This window comes from Thrips palmi, unplaced genomic scaffold (genome assembly GCF_012932325.1).
Source record: "Thrips palmi isolate BJ-2018 unplaced genomic scaffold, TpBJ-2018v1 HiC_scaffold_16, whole genome shotgun sequence".
Taxonomy (NCBI): domain Eukaryota; kingdom Metazoa; phylum Arthropoda; class Insecta; order Thysanoptera; family Thripidae; genus Thrips; species Thrips palmi.
This window is the reverse complement of record NW_023144625.1, coordinates 7,540,377-7,561,600: the sequence shown is the minus strand read 5'-3', so window position 1 is coordinate 7,561,600 and position 21,224 is coordinate 7,540,377.

The window sequence follows — 21,224 nt, the reverse complement described above, 5'->3', positions numbered from 1 at the left end:
TTTAGCCGTCTTTTCGACCGGCGGCTTGGACCACCACAATGCGGCCTCGCCCATCGGAGGAAAGGCGGGGCGGGGCGGGGCGGGGGGGCGGGCTGTCACTGGCCACGACGACGGCCCGAGCACACAGTTCGCTAATTAGTGGAGTGGTGATCAATCTTGGCCGATGACTCCATCACTGGCTGCGGCGCTGCGGCCGAGTCCCCTAGTCCGTCGCGGCGGTCCACCAACGCCCCGCCGCTTCACACAGTCGCCCATCAAAACCTCGGCAAACCGCGCCAGAAAGACAGAAAGAGGGAAGGGCGGACCATTATCGAGCTGCTGGAACACTGTGGAACACGGCAGTGCAGTGTCCGTTCCGCTTCGGGGAGCTGACGATGTCGCCTCGGGGCGCCCCCGCCGCCGCCCCCGCCGCCGTGACCCATCTGCCGCTGTCCATCTATTTGTGAGGCCGTAATCTGCAGAGCCAGGCAGGCAGGCAGGCAGGCGGCCAGGCAGGGCGGCCAGGCAGCCAGGCAGCCAGGCGGACCGCGGCCCAGGAATTAGCCTTGTTTTTGCCTCGCGATTGTCAGGTCGCTCTCGCGCGCTGCCGCACTGCCGCCGCCCCGTCCGTCCCCGTCCTCTTCCTCGCCGTCCATGGCGTCCATGGCGTCCATTTGTCCGCGGCATGGACAGCGCTGATCCCCGGAGCTCAAGACTTCCGCAGGACGATTCATCATGGCGCGCTCATTCATGGCATTACCGCGGAGGACACCGCCGGACGACCGCGTCGGACCGACCCGACCGCCACCGGGGCGCCGTCGGCGGCGTCCGAGCCCCCTTCGTCGCGGAGGTCGCGGACACGCCGCACAGTGGGCCAGAAGACCGGCGCCAGCGGCCGCGTTTTGAGCACCAGAGTCGCTAAGCAGGACTCGATCGCAACGTGTGACCCCACCAATGGATTCCTCGCTCGAGGGGAGCAATCCATTGGTGGGGTCACCGTTCGGTTCGAGTCCCATTCAGCGACTGTAGAGCTCTATGTGCGTTCAGAATTTCGGTCGCCTCGCCGGTCTACGCCCACTGTCCTCCGGCAGGCAGGCAACCGGACCGGGCCACCGTGGCCGAGGAGTTGCCTACCGACCCGGCGGCGGCTGCCGAACTCACGCCTGGCCGAATCTCGACGCCACTGCAGTAAAAACGACTTCATAACCGAAGCCGAGGAGGTTCAATGGGGTCGTCGTCCAAGTGGCGTGTGTGTTTGTGTGTGTGTGCGCGCGCGCGTGTGTGTGTGTGTGCGTGTGTGTGTGTGTGTGTGTGTGTGTGTGTGTGTGTGTGTCCCTCTCCCGAAATTAATGTTGCGGCCCGAAACCGAATCCAGCGTGACTGGCGCGCGCTGGCCTGGCGGTGCGCTGTGCTTGCGCTCGCGTCCGTTTGCGGTATGACGGTCTGTCCGCCCCGTCTCAGATGTCCGCGGTGGCCCGTCCCGGCCCGTCCCGGCCCCAGGGCCGCGCGGTGCGGCCTGCGACGCTGCGACAGCCCGGCAACGATTAATGTTTTTGCCGACGGCCCGTGGACCATGGACGCGGAGCGTGGACCGGCTGGGGCCGCGGCACGGCACTGGAAGGCAGTCGATCGATGCAGACATGCAGACGGACAGTGCCGCCCCGCCGCACAGTGGGCCAGAAGACCGGCGCCGGCGGACACCACTCTAGACGCGTTTTGGGCTCCAGAGTCGCTAGACAGGACTCGAACCGAACGTGTGACCCCACCAATGGATTCCTCGTCCGGAGAGCAATCCATTGGTGGGGTCACACGTTCGGTTCGAGTCCCGTTGAGCGACTCTGGAGCTCAAAACGCGTCTAGTGTTTCGGCCGCCTGCGCCGGTCTTCTGGCCCACTGTGCGCCTCCACACTGGCGCTGCCCCGCGCTGCCCCGCGGCCCCGACGGCCTCCACGCCACCACAAAGACGCGCTCAAATCCCAACCCTTCTCAATACCGCCCTGCAAAGCCTTATCCACAAAGCAAGCATTACGCGTAGTGTGGGGCGCCGGGACGGGCCCTGACGGCCAGTCATAAGATCCCGCCCCCGCCGCCCCGCCCCGCCCCGCCGTCTGTCCTCGGTGCGCGGTGGCCCGTGCACGGGCTTTGTCTCTGGCCGATGTCCACGTCGTCCTGCCCCAGCAGTGCTCCAGCCTGGACCGCATGGCCGTCGGCGTGGCCAGGCACGGCCGGGCACGGCGCACATGGGAACAATGCGGGGTTTGCCGGTTTGCCCCCCACCCCCGGATAGGGTTTCGGTGGGCAGCGGATTGGTGGCGCGAGAGACACAGGCGCCCCCTGTCGGCGGCGCAGCGCAAGGCCGCGACCGCCCGGTTTGAATGCCTACTAGCTTGCCAAGGTGCTCAGTGCGCCGGAAGACCCGGGAAGACCAGTGGAGGCGGTCAAAATCCCTGATGCGTTTTGAGCTCCAGAGTAGCTAAATGGGACTCGAACCAAACGTGTGACCCCACCAATGGATTCTTCGTTTGGAGAGCAATCCATTGGTGGGGTCACACACTCGCACATGAGACTTCCCTGCAAGCGGAACATATGCTCGACGGCCCTGGCCCCACAGTCACTCAGCCTACCCCTATCCACGCCGCGCTCCGCCGTTGGCGACGTGCGGCTTTAGTCTCCACGCCCTGCTTCAAGTCCTCCAGGTACGCGCCGACACTGCTGCGGCGCAGGAAGAGGCACCAGCCGCCACCTCTGGGTACCGCCGGGCACCTCCGGGTACTTCTGGCACATCTACGAACTGGTTCCGAGAGTCGCTTTCGTCGCTCTGTCTCTCTCGCACCTGTACGGGACGCACCACGAGTACGACAGAGACAGAGCGACGGAAACGACTCTCGGAATCAGTGTGCTGTACCGCACCGCGCGCACCTCGTAGGCCCAGAGGCCGGCCGCCAAGTAATGGGGGTCATGAGTCGGTCCAATCTTTGTCGGTGCGCCGCGCTACCGATCTGTCTCCGCGGCCGGACAGCCAGGCAGCCAGCCAGGCAGCCAGGCAGCCAGGCAGCCAGGCAGCCAGGCAGCCAGGCAGCCAGGCAGCGGCGCCCTTTGTACGGCCGTGCCCATATTTCTGAACGAGGAAGCCCGCCGGCCTTAACGTCGCCTCATAGCGGACATTTAGGCGAATCTCTGCGCTCAATCTGTGAGACAACAGCTTCAGCGCTACACCGCGGCCGCCACTCCGCCGTGGCCGACGTGCACGTGCAACCGTCAGTGGAGGCCGACAGGGCGGCGAGGCGCGTCTGGGAGCCAGCCCTGGGAGAACACCAATCGTGTGTGAGGCCCAGGCCTAACCGGAGCGGCAGCACACAGTGGACCAGAAGACCGGCGCCGGCGGACAAAACTCTAGACGCTTTTTCGGCTCCAGAGTCGCTAAACAGGACTCGAACCGAACATGTGACCCCACCAATGGATTCCTCGTTCGGAGGGCAATCCATTGGTGGGGTCACACGTTCGGTACGAGTGCCATTCGGCGATTCTGGAGCTCAAAACGCGTCCGGAATTTTGACCGCCTCCATCGGTCTTCTGGCCCACTGTGCAACCCTGAGGATAGTACACCAATCGTGTGTGAGGCCTGACCGGTGCGGGTGCAGCAGCCTGATCTCTGGCACCCATGGAGCGTCCTGTGAGGGTGCGAGAGAGACAGCGACACAAGCGGAGCTCGGAATCAACCTGCAGGGGAGGCGCTGCTGCAGAGCGATAGTACCGCACGGCGCAGTGCCCGTGCGTCTCTCTCGCACTCCTGCGGAGCGCCCAGCGAGTGCGAGAGAGACAGAGCGCTGCCGAGAGAGGGCGCTGCAGCAGGCGGCGACACTTCTCTCCGCCGCGCCATCATCACGCCGCTCTAAAAAAAGAGACACATATACGGTGGTTTCACAAGAATATTGCCGAAACGCCGCGACGCGCGCAAGCAGCGCAAGCCCGGTAGTCGTTCCGGCAGTATAGCGGTCATCATGGCACACAATGGGGCTCCGCCCCCCCCGCCCCGCCCTCCCCCCCGCCCCGCCCCCCCCCCCGCCCCCCCCGCCCCGCCCCGCCCCGCCCCGCCCCGTCCTCGCCTAGAATCTCGCGTGACGCTCTGCAAGTCAAGCCGACTGACTCCATAGAGACGTGTCGTTGCGGTCCCGTTCACCCCGAGACAGTGTGCGCCCCTTGCCCCTCCCCGACGAACAGTTACGCACGGTGTTTCCGGCTTCGGGTGACAAAAGAGCGGGCCCCAGGGATTCTGCAGCGCGGCTCAAACGAGCCGTTCGAGTTCGGCCGTCGCTCAGACGGACAAAACTTAACGCGTTTTTGGCTCCAGAGTCGCTAAACAGGACTCGAACCGAACGTGTGACCCCACCAATGGATTCCTCGTTCGGAGAGCAATCCATTGGTGGGGTCACACGCTCGGTTCGAGTCCCATTCAGCGACTCTGGAGCCCAAAACGTGTCCGGGATTTTGACCGCCGGCCCGTCGCGCAGCCGAGCCGAGCGGGTGGCCTACTCTGTGTTCGCAGGCGCTTCGGACCGCTTCGCCGTCGCAACGTTTTTGTAAAACTAGACCGGCGGGCGCGCGCCGGTGCACGGTAACTTGAAACGTGGACATGAAATCTCATCAAGACAGCCATCTCCTCCATTTTTTTCGCAACAAGGCCTATCGCTGCGCTTCATCGTGACAAGACGATGATGAACTTACACCGTCGCGGCCGCCTTCCCTTCAAGACCCTTCAGCCCCGCCATGCATACAGCGGACTGACGCCGAGAGTCGTCGATCTGTCTCTCTCGCACTCACGGGGCGTCCCGTGTCGGTGCGAGAGAGACAGAGCCACCACTCTCGGAATCAGTCTGCAGGTGCACCAAGGTGCACACGGGACGTCGGCATGCCTGGCCGGATTGGGTGACGCGTGCGGCGCGGCCTTCGCGTCGTGTCTGGCGAGTGTAGGCGCAGGCTGCGTGCGGCGTGCTCGGGGCGCGCGGCCAGGACGACGGCCAGGACGTCGAGAAGGGGCGCCCGCTGCCGCCGCGGCCACGGCTCGCTGTGCACGGCTAGTTCAACAAACTCATCTGCGGACGCTGACAGCGACGCGCCGACGCGACGCACGCGACACCTCACGCGGCCCAAGCAGTGCGCGTCGCCCGGCCTCGCCGCCGCCAGGAACCGCGCAACGAGGAAGTCCGGTCGACATCTTTCGACAGCTGCCGCCGACGAGTGCCTCCGATCGGGTTGGCCTACAGCAGCGGTACTCAAACTCTTTCGGCTCGCGACCGCAAATTTGTAGCCAAATATTTCCGCGATCCCCAGAGAAAATTTCGCAACCCCACGGTACCCCTCCTTTAGCGTGCCTTTATTACCAAATGCGATTATGCGCCTTAGTTTGGGAGCAGTATTGGCTCAAAGTTGATCAAAACGATCAAAAATGTCTTTGAAAAATCGTGTTTTGGGCCGACTTTAAGCAGCCACTGCGTCCGATCCGAGGCGGGCCTTCGTACTTTCTCAACGGGCATTTGGTCTTTGGACCTTTCTTTAGCATGCCTTTGTTACGGAGTGCGATTATGCGCCTTAGTTTGGGAACAGTATTTGCTCAAAGTTGATGAAAACGGTCAAAAATGCCTTTGAAAAATCGTGTTTTGGGCCGATTTTAAGCAGCCACTGCGTCTGATCCAAGGCGGGCCTTCGTACTTTCTCAACGGGCATTTGGTCTTTGGACCTTCCTTTAGCATGCCTTTGTACGGAGTGCGATTATGCGCCTTAGTTTGGGAGCAGTATTGGCTCAAAGTTGATGAAAACGGTCAAAAATGCCTTTGAAAAATCGTGTTTTGGGCCGATTTTAAGCAGCCACTGCGTCTGATCCAAGGCGGGCCTTCGTACTTTCTCAACGGGCATTTGGTCTTTGGACCTTCCTTTAGCATGCCTTTGTTACGGAGTGCGATTATGCGCCTTAGTTTGGGAGCAGTATTGGCTCAAAGTTGATGAAAACGGTCAAAAATGCCTTTAAAGTCGGTTTTGATCAACTTTGAGACAATACTGCACCCGAACTAAGGGGGATAATCGCTCTCCGTAACAAAGGACTGCTAGAGGAAGGTCCAAAGACCAGATGCCCGTTGAGAAAGTACGAAGGCCCGCCTTGGATCGGACGCAGTGGCTGCTTAAAGTCGGCCCAAAACACGATTTTTCAAAGGCATTTTTGGCCGTTTTGGTCATGCGCTTGCCATCCAGCGGACTGATTCTGACAGTCGTTTTCGTCGCTCTGTCTCCCTCGCACCCGTGCCGGACGCCCTGCGAGTGCGACAGAGAGGCAGAGCGAGGAGAACGACTCTCGGAATCAGTGTGCCTGCCGTCCCCGACGGCACACCGCCTTTGTTCAAGGCGGTTCACGTATTCCGGGCACTATCGCGTCCGTTTTATTATTAGAGGCATATCGCACCGCGTAACGAGACTAACGAGCGCGACAAGCGGACTGATTCCGGGAGTCGTCGCTCTGTCTCTCTCGCACTCGTAGGGCGTCCCGTATGGGGGCGAGAGAGACAGAGCGACGAAAACGACTCTCGGAATCAGTCTACAGTGGAGTGGCCGCGTCCCGCCGCGTCCGGCATGTCGAGCGCGTCGTCAACCTCAACCCGCTTCACGTCGAGCGGAGCCGCGTAGCCGGGCGGGGCGGCACCGAGATCAGCTATCGTGTTAGTGCTTTTTACGGTGTGCGCGCGCGTGGACGCGGCGTGGAAGGCCCGCGGCTTTTTAACATGCGCCTCCATTTTTCAATTGGACTGATTGAGTCATGTCGACGGATGTTGTAATATGTCTGCGATGCGGTGGGCCGCCCGGCCCGGCCCGGCACGGCACGGCACGGCACGGCATGGCCGGGCGGGGTAGTGGGCGTCACCGCGGACCCTTCATCTCTCAGGTTACATTAGGGAAACGTCCGATCTAACGGCCGCCATTTGTACGAATACCGAACGGCCGAACGGGCGATCGGGCGGCGGCGCGGCATTCTCGGATTGATCCGATCCGATCCCAGCCCCGCCCCGCCTCATTCGCAGCCAAAGCTTACCAAAGCCCAGCCACCTCCCACGCGGTGAGCGGACTCCCCGTCGGGCTGAAACCAGTGGCGGATCTGGGCAGTTTCTGGGCATGCCACACTTTGAGTGACCCTTTCAGGCGTCTAATCCAGGTGCCATAGGGGAAGGGCAAGTCTTGGAAAGCGTCGGAAGGTGGTTCGAAAGCGGAGAGTCGGTGAGTTGCACTCGCGGGGCGTGGGGGCGTCGCCATCCTGCTTCCACTGAGTCGCCATTCCAATCTCTCTCTCTCTCTCTCTCTCTCTCTCTCTCTCTCTCTCTCTCTCTCTCTCACCTGACCGGAAGGTGCAGCGGCTGTACAAACAGCGGCACATTACTGGCTGCCTTCGCAGGAAGGGGAGCGTTTGATAGAATATGCCTGTTTTAGGCATGCCGCCGCGCTCGCCGTGCCTTGCCGTGCTTCCTGTGGACGTGTGCCGTTTCCTCCACGTCGATCTCATCATCGCCGTCGCCCTAATATCCGCCCAGGACGCCGTCGACGCCGGCAGCACACTGATTCCGAGGGCCGTTTTCGTCGCCCTGTCTCCCCCCTCGCAACCCGAACGGGCCCCCCCGGGGGGCGAGGGGGAGAGAGAAAACGGGGCGAGGGGAAAAACGGCCCTCGGAATCAGTGTGCTGCCGGGATGCGCGGCGTAACGGGAAGCAGCGCCACTCTGTGCATTTGGCTCACAAAAACTGTGGTGGTACCTGCGACGCAGGGGCGGTGTGTGGGAGGGAGAGAGACGCGCGGACGTTGATAGAGTGCGCATCTCGATCATTACTTCCACTGTTTTTCATTGTTTCTCTCTCTCGCTGTCCGTATTGACTCATTTGTAACTGCTCGGCCGGTGCTTTTGTTTCTCCCCGTATTGACGGGGATTAAGGACATCAGCTGAGAAGGCGGCGGAGCTCTCTCTCTCTCTCTCTCTCTCTCTCTCTCTCTCTCTCTCTCTCTCTCTCTCTCTCTCTCTCTCTCTCTCTGACTCACTGTCTCTCTCACACACACACCTACTGCGGAGTTTCAATCGAAGGTTGGTAGCCCTGCGCCGTGCGCGCGCCGGGACTACCAAGCCAACCACCTGGCGAGGCATTGCCCGCTTGGCCCGGTCCCGCGCGGCGTGGAAAATCGTTCGAATTGGAAGGCGGTGGAATGGAGGACTCATTGGTCTCATTTGGTGGGTGTCAGTGAGTCGCGTGGAAGGCTGTAAAAATGGCGTTTTTCGATTGTCCGTCCCGGAAACAACGCCCCGACGATGACCGGCAGCCAGCGCGCGTACTCGTCCCGAGCAACCCGATCCCCGGCCCGAAATTCGACCCTCCAATTCCCCCGATTCAATCTCTGAATACTAAAAAGGTGTCCACTTTACTGGAGCCTCCGCCCTCTCCGGCCTGCGCGCCCAGTAGACCGAGAGTCGCTCTCGTCGCTCTGTCTCTCTCGCACCCATGCGGGACGCCCCGTGAGTGCGAGAGAGACAGAGCGACTGTGCTCCACGCAGGCTAGTCGAGCTGACCCCGCGCCGCGCAGTCACTCTGATGGGAGGTCATCTCGATGTAAGGCAAGCCGTGGCCGGGCCGCCCCCGCCAGTGCAGGGGCAGGGAGGGCACGGCCAGCACACTGGTTGCGAGAGTCGTCGCGCTGTCTCTCTCGCACTCTCGGGGCGTTCCGTATCGGTGCGAGAGAGACAGAGCGACGAAAGTGACTCTCAGTCTGCAGGGCGGCTCGTAGCAGAGGGCAGTCCGCCAGCCCGGCCAGGGGCTTACGGTGGTGGCGCGCCGTGGCGGTGCGCTCGGCCGCCATCACCCGAGGGTGCCCGCTGACGAATCGACCCAAATTTATCAGTATTATCCTCGGCCTCGCGCCGGCCAGGGAGCATCACCCGGGCAAACCCCCCCCCCCCGCCCCCCCCCCCCCCCGCCCCCCCCCGCCCCGCCCCGCCCCGGCCCCCTTTTAGGCGATCGCCTTCACTTCGGTTCAGGCACCAGCTGCTGATGGCCAAGTCAAGCCCTGCCATGGACAATTTTTTTCCGCCGCCGCCGCCGCCCGCGCCTCTGCCCTCGTTCCTTCCTGCCGTCGCTCAGGGGGACGCCCTTTGGACTTTCCGTCTTTCGGAGCGTGGCGCGTACTATCCTCCGAAATATATAGCAGGGCCTTTCTCCGCCTGCCGGGCCCGGCCCACGGCCCACAGTGGGCCAGAAGACCGGTGGGGGGGCGGTCAAAATTCGAGACGCGTTTTGAGTTCCAGAGTCGCTGAATGGGGCTCGAACCGAACGTGTGACCCTACCAATGGATTCCTCGTTCGAAGGGCAATCCATTGGTGGGGTCACACGCTCGGTTCGAGTCTTGCTTAGTGACTCTAGAGCTCGAAACCCGTCTAGAGTTTTGGCCGCCGTGCCGGTCCTCTGGCCCACTGTGCGGCGCGGGCCGAACGCGGCTCCTCTTTTTGCAGTGGCGCGTTTTCCAGGAAAGCGGTGCCTTCCCTCACAGTGGCGGCGCCGAGGATCAGCGTGATCGCCGCCGCGGCGTCGCAATCACGATTCCGAGCAACCGAATAAAAATAATGAAGCGCAATTATATCCTCTCCCCCGTCTGCCTGAAGGCGCCACCGCACAGTGGGCCAGAAGCCGGTGGAGGCGGCCAAAACTCTAGACGCGTTTTGAGCTCCAGAGTCGCTAAATGGGACTCGAACAGAACGTGTGACCCCACCAATGGATTGCTCTCCGAACGAGGAATCCATTGGTGGGGTCACACGTTCGGTTCGAGTCCCATTTAGCGACTTTGGAGCTCAAAACGCGTCTAGAGTTTTGGCCGCCTCCACTGGCTTCTGGCCCACTGTGCACCGCCTCGGCCCGTAATCATATGGACGGCCAAGCCCGGTAGCGGACGCCCTTCTCGCCCTCCGCCGTCTCCCTGCGGTCGTGTGCTGCACAGTGTGCTGCACCGTGTGCTGCATCGTGTGCTGCACCGAGGCGCGGCGCATATGCTTTGTGGTTTCGGGGCGAAATCAGTTTGATCGATTATGTGCTCTGTGCTTTTGTGTGTGTGTGTGTGTGTGTGTGTGTGTGTGTGTTGTGTGTTTGTGTGTTTGTGTGTGTGTGTACGCGCGCCCGTTTGGATCGCCCAGGATGAGGCTTGGCGCCGACGACGCCGACACTTACCGTGATTATGAAAAATTCAGACAGAGAAAGCGGTACTTTCGATGACGCCTTCGGACAAGACTCATTAGTTTTCTTCTTTTCTTCTTTTCTCTTTCTTGCCGATCAAGAGAGAAATACGTTTTTCCAATCAGACTGTTGCGCTGACCAACTATGAGAATTTTGTAGTGCCGCGTGGCGTCTGCCTTGCGGACTGTAGCCAGGCAAACCCATAGTGTTTCCACACCAGGGACGAATCTTTACAGTGGGTCCGTCGTCAGTGCAGCCAAGGGGAGACGGAACACACTCTGAGAAAAAATGACGGTAAATCCTGGATAATTTTTTTGCCAAACTTTACCGTACTTCAAAAACCAGTATCCACCGTACAGTCTGCAGTATTTACCGTACTTGTTTTACAAAATATTCCGTAGTCTTTTAACAGTAGTTACCGTTCTTCCGTACAGTCCATGCCGTAGGAAGGACCACATCTGGTCCCAACAAAGGCCGCTTCCAAGAATTGTCCACATCAGGATCTTGAAAAAAGGGGGTCGACCGACTGAAAAATTTTATTGCACCTTTCGATAGGTCTCGTCAAGACCTTTCCAACGAGTGGTCGGAAGGGGGGTCCAGGAGTCCGACTTCAGCAGTTGCGTGCATCAGGAACTTGGAAAAAGAGGGTCAACAGACGAAACAAAATTATAGCAGTTTTTGATAGGTATTAAAAGTACGGGATTGCCGCGTAAAAAAGTACGGGATTCTCTGTAAAAAAAGTACGGTGTTTCCTGTATAAAGAAGTACGGTATTGCCTGTAAAAAAACGACGGAATTGCCTGTTAAAAAAAGTACGGTGAAGTCTGGAGTAATCAGTACAGGATTTACCGTGATCTTTTCTCGCAGTGCAGCGAAATAAGAGTGTGAATCCGCCGCCAGTAAGGAGTTGCAATCCCCGTGCTGCCAATAGTGCAGCCCGGCCTGCAGACTGATTCCGAGAGTCGTCACTCTGTCTCTCTCGCACTCACGAGGCGTCCCGTAGAGGTGCGAGAGAGACGGAGCGACGAAAACGAATCTCGGAATCAGTCCGCAGGCCGGCGTGGTGTGAAACCGCACTGGGCCCGCGATGGATGTTTGCTCTGCAGGCCGCAGTTCTAATTAAACATATCGAGCTGCAGCCGAAAATCACCCCCCCCCCGCGACCGCAGTGTAACGAACGGACACCAAATACAGAGCCGAGCCTCCGAAAAGTCGGGCGCCACGGAGCGCGTCCGGATCGCCGTCGCCGCACAGTGGGCCAGAAGACCGGTGCAGGCGGCCAACATTCGAGACGCGTTTTGAGCTCCAGAGTCCCTAAATGAGACTCGAACCGAACGTGTGACCCCACCAATGGATTGCTCTCCGGACGAGGAATCCATTGGTGGGGTCACACGTTCGGTTCGAATCCTGTAAAGTGAATTTAGAACTCAAAACAGGTCAAGAATTTTGGCCGCCTCCATCGGCCCACTGTGGCCCACTGCACTGTAAAAAAAGATTCGCTGTTTTGGTGGTCGTTCTATATCCAATCTCACCGAAACGGGTACCCCTACAAACCCGGCGACGGTCTGTCACCAAAACGGTGACCTGCGTCACCAGGTGGTGTTCCGCCAGAGAGGTTAGGATGACCACAACAACTGTTTTTGAGCTGTTTGTGCATATTTGTGCGTGCCCGCCGGCAACGTTACGCTTTGATGAGTCACGCGAATGATTACTGACAGCCCCTGACTTGTTTTGTGTCCTATTTCACATTAATACGACGATTAAAAGTCGCTGGCGGGAGGGTGACTGCAGTGCCGTTCTGGTGAGGTGGCCGCTCCGGAACGGACCGAGCGTCGCCGAAACGAACAGAGGGCCGCCAGAACAGTTTGAGGGTGTTGCTGTTCTTGTAATATTCTCGTTTTGGCGCCCAGACGTCACCGAATCGGCGAATCTTTTTTTACTGTGTGTGTGCCGTCCTCGTCCAACACCCACCGCGGCCCTTATGGTCTCTGAGAGAGACAGACAGCTCACCAGGTTCGGCCGGCCCGGGCCTCGGAGTCATTTTTGTGGTAATGAAAGATCGGTCGACATGGCGGGGAGCGGGCAGTGCGGCGTGCGGTGCCGTGGTGGAGCGCGGCGTGTGGTCAGGACGAGTTGTTTCAAAATAACGTGGAAAAGGAAAACTACGGCTTCATGCCTCTCGTGTGAGCTGCGGGAGAGTGACCGGCGTTGCGAACGGGGCGAGTCGGTTCAGAGAACGGATTTTCTCCCTCTCAAATCGGATTGGAGCACTGTAAGGTCTCACTATAGATCACAACAATGTTTTATTCGCAAGTTACGAAGCATTCGCATTCGAAGGCGTCAGAGTGCGACACCGTCGGCTGTGACGTCACCACGGGACCTCTAGACTTGAAAGCGTCAAAAAACGCAAATAGCCTAAAACTGGGTTAAGTGAAAGGCATTTTCACAATACCGGTGACTTAGATATTTGTACTGGAGAGTGATTTTAAAGTGACAAAGCAAAATAAGAAAGTGAAAATTGTGTTGGGGTTAGTCGCCACGGACCTCTCGAGTAGTTCCAATAGCGCCCACCACGAGCAGATAGAGCGCGCTGAGCTTTGCCTTCGAATGCGAATAGCTCCGTCGGAAACTCATCAACTCGCCGCCGTCTCTTCGATTAATCGAATCCCCGTCGATGAAGCCACAGCGCGCGCTCCGTTCGAAGTCTGCCTTGCGATGCTGCAGGGAACAACGGCCGGCGGTGCTGGAAAATAATTGATCGACGTGTCTGCGACGTGTCTGCATGCGACGTGACGCCTCGCGCCGCCCGCCGCTTTCGCCGCGCGCCGCGGAAATTCTCATACCGGTGCACAGTACAGTGGACCGGAAGACCGGGGGAGGCGGCCAAAATTCGAGACGCATTTTGAGCTCCAGAGTTGCTGCATGGGGCTCGAGCCGAGCGTGTGACCCCACCAATGGATCGCTCTCCGAACGAGGAAGCCATTGATAGGGTCGCACGTTCGGTTCGAGCCCTTATTATCGAGTCTGGAGCTCAAAACCAGTTAGGGATTTTGACCGCCTGCACCGATCTTTTGGCCCACTGTGCGCTCACCGCCGCCGTAGCTTCCACCGCGTTGCGCAAAATTTCTCATACCGCGGTGCACACGTGTCTCTAAGTGCAGCAGCTTGGCAAAGAGGCTCATTGATTCTTGTCCGTATTTGATTATTCAGCTGTATCTATGTATGTGTGTGTGTGTGTGTGTGTGTGTGTCGCGTACTGCGACATGAATAAAAGCGGACAATAATGGGCGCGCAATGCAGATAGATGGCGCTGCGGATTCGAATTAATCGCGAAGCTGCCCATTGAATGTCTTGCCGATGCCGCGGCGCGATACTGTATGTACTCTCTCTCTCTCTCTCTCTCTCTCTCTCTCTCTCTCTCTCTCTCTCTCTCTCTCTCTCTCTCTCTCTGTGTGTGTGTTTGGACAAGCGATTTGCTGCGATCGGATCGCTGCGGGGAGTCTCTCCGCGGTGGCCGCGCGCGCCACTTCGACAGAGGGCCGATTTATTCGGCAGTGAAAACAAACACGAATTGGATGTCGCGACGCGGCGGACACGGACGCGGTGACGCGGCGCGCGCCGCGGGGCGCCGCCCGGCCCGCCACGTCACCAAGAAGGCCAAGAAGCGCGACGCCAATTTCAATAAACATGCAGAAAGCAGAACATTCCTGGACGACTCAATAATTTAGCGTAAAGGAAAGATTCCGGCTGTCCCAACAAATACCTCGCGGTACGGCTACCCGACGGGTAGGCACCGGGTACCCCGGGGTACCCCCCGCCGCCCCGGTCGTGAAATGACACGGTGATCGGCCTGGCGGGGCGGGGCGGGGCGGGGCGGGGCGGGGCGGGGCCGCCAGCTATAGAGACATTCAGACCGCGTCCTGCACAAGGCCAGTCCAAACACCAGCTGCTCGCATACGGCAAAAGGTCGCTGGATTGTGTCCGATGCAAGTAAAGCAGGCCTGGTTCGCCAAAGCGGCCCGCCGGCCCGGGCCCCGGCGCCGCGCTGCATGGGGGTACACTGGGGGGCAGCGGGGGTACCGGGGGGAACCGCACTGGTGCCCGGTCGGGCCCTTGGTCCGCGGGTATCCCGGAGTATTATGATGATTCCATGTCACAACAACTTTGTGTGTTGATACTCGCGGAGTTCATTTATGGAATTATTTTATCCCCGGAGCAGGTCCATTTGGCAGCAGCGCCTCTAATGCCGCACGAAATATTGCGCGCCGACGCACCGATTTTGTGCGGAAAAAATAAAGCGGAATACGAATAAATTAGAGTGACCGCGTTTCCGACTCGAAACTTGCAGGCAGGAATGAAAAGATAGAGCGCGTCGTAAAGAGTAAAAATGAAGCGCTGGCCGGGCAAAAACCGACCACCGCGTGCAAACGCATCGAATGCCGTCAAAGTGTCGCGCCACTCTCTGGACGTGGCGCCTTGCCCGCTCCGATTCCGAGAGTCGTCGCTCTGTCCCTCTCGCACCGGTAGGGGACGCCCCACGAGTGCGAGAGAGACAGAGCGACGTGCAGCCCGGCCGCTCTTTAGCGCACCCCCCGCGGCGACCCGCGGAGTTGCGCCGCCACCATAACTCCGGCTGTCCATAAACAAGCCGAAGCCACTTTGGAAGAACCACGTCTCGGGCCGCTTCGGTACCTCGCCACAGTGTCGCCAGCCGGTTGCCCCCTTCACCTGAGCCACACGTCTGTGACTGTCCGCTGGGCCTTCGTTGGTGAAGTTGTACTTATCAGTAGTTACACTGAAAGTGAAAAAGTCATGATCAATACCAAATCTTGGGCGAGGTATACTTTATCACCCAAATTTGGGCGAGGAAGGGTGTCCCAGCTACCTACATGGCTCCATAGTATTATGAACCAAATTTGGGTGAGGAAACCTTCCTCACCCAAATTTGGATGATAAAGAATTCCTCGCCCAAAATTTTAGTCATGATCATGACTCTTTCATTCTCAGTACACTTACTTGGTTATTTGATGTTCTTAGTGGGAAGTGATCGAGGGGTGCCACGGACGAAAATTGTGTACAACTGAGTGTGGGTGTAGTGAGTTTACACTGAGCTCAGCCATGCTACGTATTTGTCTCACAAATTGCCAAACACAGTCGTTTTGCAGCTAAAATCTAAGTGTGTGGGGGTGAGTGTAGCCTGGACGGGTACCATTGGCAGACCCTTTCAAAGTATAATCCTCTGACACGTTTTTATGACGGATAAGCTTTTACAAAGTATTAGTTAAAAGAACGTGTACTTCTATACTAATACAGCTATGGAAATTACTAAGTGGTGTGCAAATATGACTCCAACTCTTTTTTGGTCTCGTTTTCGCCCCCTTCCGCATTCAATCCATCGTCGGTTTAACCTTAACTTCCCATCATTTAAGAAAGGACTGGCATCAAAGGCCAAATCCCCTCTCCCTCGTGAAGCTTTTACTCAATATTTGCAAAGGAATACTAACTGTCGATTTGTTTTAATGTTCAAAAAGAGTTGACCCGAGGGGCAGACGGCTCTCCCTGCTGGCTGGCATTCACAAAGCAAAATACGTGCGGAATTGACAGAACCATTTTTTTTTCTTTCACCGGTGACTGCACGCGGAGCGGCACACCAATGCACCAATACAGAGTGCCGTTTTCATCAAGCAAGACTCACCCGGACGGACATTCCCTGAAAAGTCGCGTCGCTGCAGTTATTATTTACCGCGCCGTGGAACCTCCGGGCCATTTATACCAACCAGAAGTCCGAAACAAAATGACAAACCTGGAATCGAGGCTGCAGCCAGCGCAGCACACTGTAGAGCAAAACAAACAGCACCACTCATCTTTACATTGGCGCTCTCCATCTTTGCAGCAGCGGGGACGCCGCATCGTTTTTATCGTAATTTATATCTTCGTTATTTTTTATGTTTGGAGTTATGAGGACGCAAAGAGAGATGGCTCTGGGATCATCGGTGCGCCGGTCGCGCAGCCCGGCGCAGCCATCGCGCGGCACTGACTCTCCGATAAATGACAGACGCAAGGGATTTGAGTACCTTGCACACTCGCTGGCTGAAGGAGGCCTGCTTTGCCTGCTTTGCAGCCTCAATGACCGAGACAGTTGAAAATCACTCTAAATCATGCGCGCTCTCGGGCCTGCAGACTGATTCCGGGAGTCGCTCTGTCTCTCTCGCACTCATGGGGCGTCCCGTATGGGTGCGAGAGAGACAGAGCGACGAGGACGACTCTCGGAATTGGTCTGCTGGCTGCTGGGCAGCGTATCGCGATCCCCGAAGCCTCACAGTGAGCTTCGGATTCGTGGCGCTGAACTATGAGGCAGTCGGCTGGGAATGCTCGCTCCTTTCTGATTGGTTGAGGACATCATCGCAAACGTCCCGATGCCCTGCCGGCCTGCCGGGACGCCGATGATTCGGGCATAAACTGACCGGCGGCGGGCTGGATTCCGAGAGTCATCGCTCTGTCTCTCTCGCACCTACGGGACCCGCCGTGAGTGCGAGAGAGACAGCGCGACGAAAACGACTCCCAGTGTGCTGGTGCCGCCAGGGGTCCAGCAGGTCTTTCCACCCGTTCCACCCCGTCGCGACTCCTCTCCTTGGAAACATATTCAGATTCGGATCTCTGCACTTGCTCCGACCGTGTCATGCGAAGTGAGTGAACAGTTTCCCATGCCGGGTGCAGTGCGCTCGGCGCGGCGCAGAGTCCTCTTCGTCGCCCTGTCTCTCTCGCACCTATAGGGCACGCCCCATGAGTGCGAGAGAGACAGAGCGACGAACGCGACTCTCGGAATCAGTGTGCTGGCTGCGCGCTGCGCGTGCTCGCTGCAGATTCTGTTATCAAGAAAGAAGTGCCGCAACAACTGAAGGCTTGTTTGTGGCGCGCCGAGCCACGCCGAGCCACGCGGCATTCTGGTTTCCCATCTGATGACGACGTTTAATTGCGGGGCTATCCATCATGCCACGCGCCAGGTGAGGCGAAATGGAGCAGTCTAGTGCAAAAAATGAAGCATCAAAGGGGTGAGTTTTTCCGAGTGCAGCAGCGGGGCGGCCCAACTGAAGGAAGGCGCCCTGACTCGGAAGAAAGCAGACGACAGCCGCCACGCCCCGCCCCGCCCCGCCACGCCCCGCCACGCCCCGCCACGCCCCGCCACGCCTAGATCGAACCGCATTTGTCGTGCCGCATTCCTGTCGCCACCTCCGAGATTGACGGCAGCGATAAGGGAGCGCGGCGCAGCGCAGCGCGGGGCTCAAAAGCGTCACCGAAACGCCCTTCGCTTTGGCCGCCCCGGCCCAGCACACTGATTCCGAGAGTCGCTTTCGTCGCTCTGTCTCTCTCGCACTCATGGGGCGTTCCGTGTAGGTGCGAGAGAGACAGAGCGACGAAAGCGGCTCTCGGACTCGGTCTGCAGGGCTCGGCCAAGGGCTCCGAAAGGACGCGTGCGGTGGACCTGCCATTAGGGCACCTAATCGACGGGAATAACTCAGCGGCATTGAGACTCGAGGACAGATAGAGAGACGGATAGAGAGACGGATAGAGGGACGGATAGAGAGACACGTCAGCGACCGCACGCTGACCGGCCGAAGCAGACGACGAGGACAAACGGCCGCCGCGGCCGGCCGGGGCTGCCGATTGTCGCTCTCTCTCTCTCTCTCTCTCTCTCTCTCTCTCTCTCTCTCTCTCTCTCTCACGGTTCTGTCCGCCCGTCGCGCCGCGTGTCACCTTGGTGTCACTGGGGGTTCGTCACGTGACGGACTCCAGGGTAAGGTTCACTTTGTGGCAGGCCCGGACTGGCCCGGGCCGCGGGGGCGCGATCGCGCCCGGGGCCTCGCGCGAAGCGCGGGGCCTTTCGGCTGCGGGCCACGGGGCCTTTCCACCGCGGGGCCTTCTTGGCCGCGGCAAAGTCGCGGTCTTTAACTATTTACGTACTTAAATCAAAGGGGTACCCATTTGAAAATTTCTCAAGATTTCGCAGAATTTTGCGTCAAAATTATGCCCGGGTTCCGCGAGATTTTGTTGGTATTCCACGAAATTTCTGCCGATTTTTCGCATGATTTCGGCAAATCAAGCGCATTTTTTGGCCAACTTTGGTCCCAAAATCGTTGCGGTCAAAGGCAAAATTGTTGTGGTCAACGTCTTCACGATACAGGGCATGAAAGAGTGGGGTCTTAAGAATACTAGAACGTCGAGGGAGGTCTTTTACGTCAACTAGATTGGACACAGTAGCCGCCCAAAGTCAGCAAAATCAGCAAATTTCCGAGACTCGACCACTTTTTGACCAACTTTGGTCCCAAAAACGTTGCGGTCAAAGGCAAAATTGTTGTGGTCAACGTCTTCACGATACAGGGCATGAAAGAGTGGGGTCTTAAGAATACTAGAACGTCGAGGGAGGTCTTTTACGTCAACTAGATTGGACACAGTAGCCGCCCAAAGTCAGCAAAATCAGCAAATTTCCGAGACTCGACCACTTTTTGACCAACTTTGGTCCCAAAATCGTTGCGGTCAAAGGCAAAATTGTTGTGGTCAACGTCTTCACGATACAGGGCATGAAAGAGTGGGGTCTTAAGAATACTAGAACGTCGAGGGAGGTCTTTTACGTCAACTAGATTGGACACAGTAGCCGCCCAAAGTCAGCAAAATCAGCAAATTTCCGAGACTCGACCACTTTTTGACCAACTTTGGTCCCAAAATCGTTGCGGTCAAAGGCAAAATTGTTGTGGTCAACGTCTTCACGATACAGGGCATGAAAGAGTGGGGTCTTAAGAATACTAGAACGTCGAGGGAGGTCTTTTACGTCAACTAGATTGGACACAGTAGCCGCCCAAAGTCAGCAAAATCAGCAAATTTCCGAGACTCGACCACTTTTTGACCAACTTTGGTCCCAAAATCGTTGCGGTCAAAGGCAAAATTGTTTTGGTCAACGTCTTCACGATACAGGGCATGAAAGAGTGGGGTCTTAAGAATACTAGAACGTCGAGGGAGGCCTTTTACGTCAACTAGATTGGACACAGTAGCCGCCCAAAGTCAGCAAAATCAGCAAATTTCCGAGACTCGACCACTTTTTGACCAACTTTGGTCCCAAAATCGTTGCGGTCAAAGGCAAAATCGTTGTGGTCAACGTCTTCCCGACACAGGGCATTAAAGAGTGGGGTCTTAAGAATACTAGAACGTCAAGGGAAGCCTTTTGCGGCAACTAGATTGGACACAGTGGCCGCCCAAAGTCAGCAAACACGGCTTACCCTCCCCTGGCTAGTAAATTTAAAACAATGGACGCATATCGGAAAAGGGGGCCCTTGACGTCACACTGCGACCGGGGCCCTGACTTGGCCAGTCCGGCCCTGCTTTGTGGAGCCATGTCGCATTACGGAACCGACTGCCGAGCCAGGAAGTCGTCCCGAAGGAGAGATATGACATTTTGCGTCTAGCAAGCACACTGATTCCGCGAGTCGTTCTCGTCGCTTTGTCTCTCGCACTCGGGGTGTCTTTCGTAGGTGAGACAGAGCGGCGACTCTTGGAATCAGTCTGCGGGCCGGTGTATACTCGCGTATGTCTTGTGGCCGGCTCACCTCTCCTACACTCGTAGAGCCAACCTGGCCGACTGTAACTGAGGAAAAGCTCGTAATGCAACGAGCTGCACGCGAAATGAGAGCTGTGGTGTCACTGTCGTCCGTCGCCGCCATTCGAAACGCTGCACTGCCCGCGCTGTTGCAGACGACGCAAGGCCGGGCGGACGGACAGACAGACAGACAGACAGACAGACAGACAGACAGACAGACAGACAGACAGACAGACAGACAGACAGACAGACAGACAGACGGCGGCGCGGCCAGCTGGACCAAAAGGGGCAAAAGGGGCGACAGGCACCCACCAGGAAACCACATATTTCCGACTGGGCCGCCGAGTCGGCGCGCGTCCGTCGGTCGAGCCGTGTCGAGCCCGAAGCACTCATCGGCCGGGCTCAGCGTAGCGGCCTTCATCACCTTAAATCAATCACCGGCCGAGCACCAGTGTCCTGCAGGCATTTTCGCATGCACGCGATACCGGGCCCGAATCCCTTCGGCCGACAGTGGACCAGACGACCGGCGCAGGCGGACAAAACTTTAGACGCGTTTTGAGCTCCAGAGTCGCTAAACAGGACTCGAACCGAACGTGTGACCCCACCAATGGATTGCTCTCTGAACGAGGAACCCATTGGTGGGGTCACACGTACGATTCAAGTCCCATTTAGCGACTCTGGAGGTCTAAACGCGTCTTTAGAGGTTTTGGCCGCCTGCGCCGGTCTACCGGCCCACTGTGCGAAGCTCGGCTCAGCGGAGGATGAAAAATTCGCCGGCGCGCTGCTGCACTGCACACTTCCGAACCGCAGTGGACGGCGGCGCGCGACCTAACCTCACTCCTCCGGCGTGACACCGCCCCGCCCCGCCGCCCCCGCCCCGCCCCGCCCCGCCCCGCCCCACCCCGCCCCGCCCCGCCCCGCCCCGCCCCACCCCACCCCGCCAGATCGCCGGTTAACCGCAGCCCGCCCTCCCACTCACATATCTCACTCCCCGCGGCGTTAAAAACGTCATCCCCCGATCGGGCGGGAGGGCGGCAAGGCGGCGCGGCAAGGCGACCCAAGGCGCAGCACGGCGAAGGCCAACAGCGACGGGGCGTTATTACGCCCGCCGCTCGCACCTAGGCGGCCTCTGTCTCTCTCGCACGCGTGGGGCCGTCCCGTGTAGGTGCGAGAGAGACAGAGCGACGAAAACGGCTCTCGGAATCAGTGTGCCGCAGAGCCGGCAGCCCATTTCGGCGATCGCCATCGCCTTTCGATTACGCCGCGATTGTTACTTACGACTGGCGCCCTCCCCGCGTAACACCTCACCGCCTCTCTCTCTCTCTCTCTCTCTCTCTCTCTCTCTCTCTCCCTCTCTCTCTCTCTCACCCTCCCCTTTCCCCCGTGGTGTGCGAGGGAGACAGAGCGCGCTAA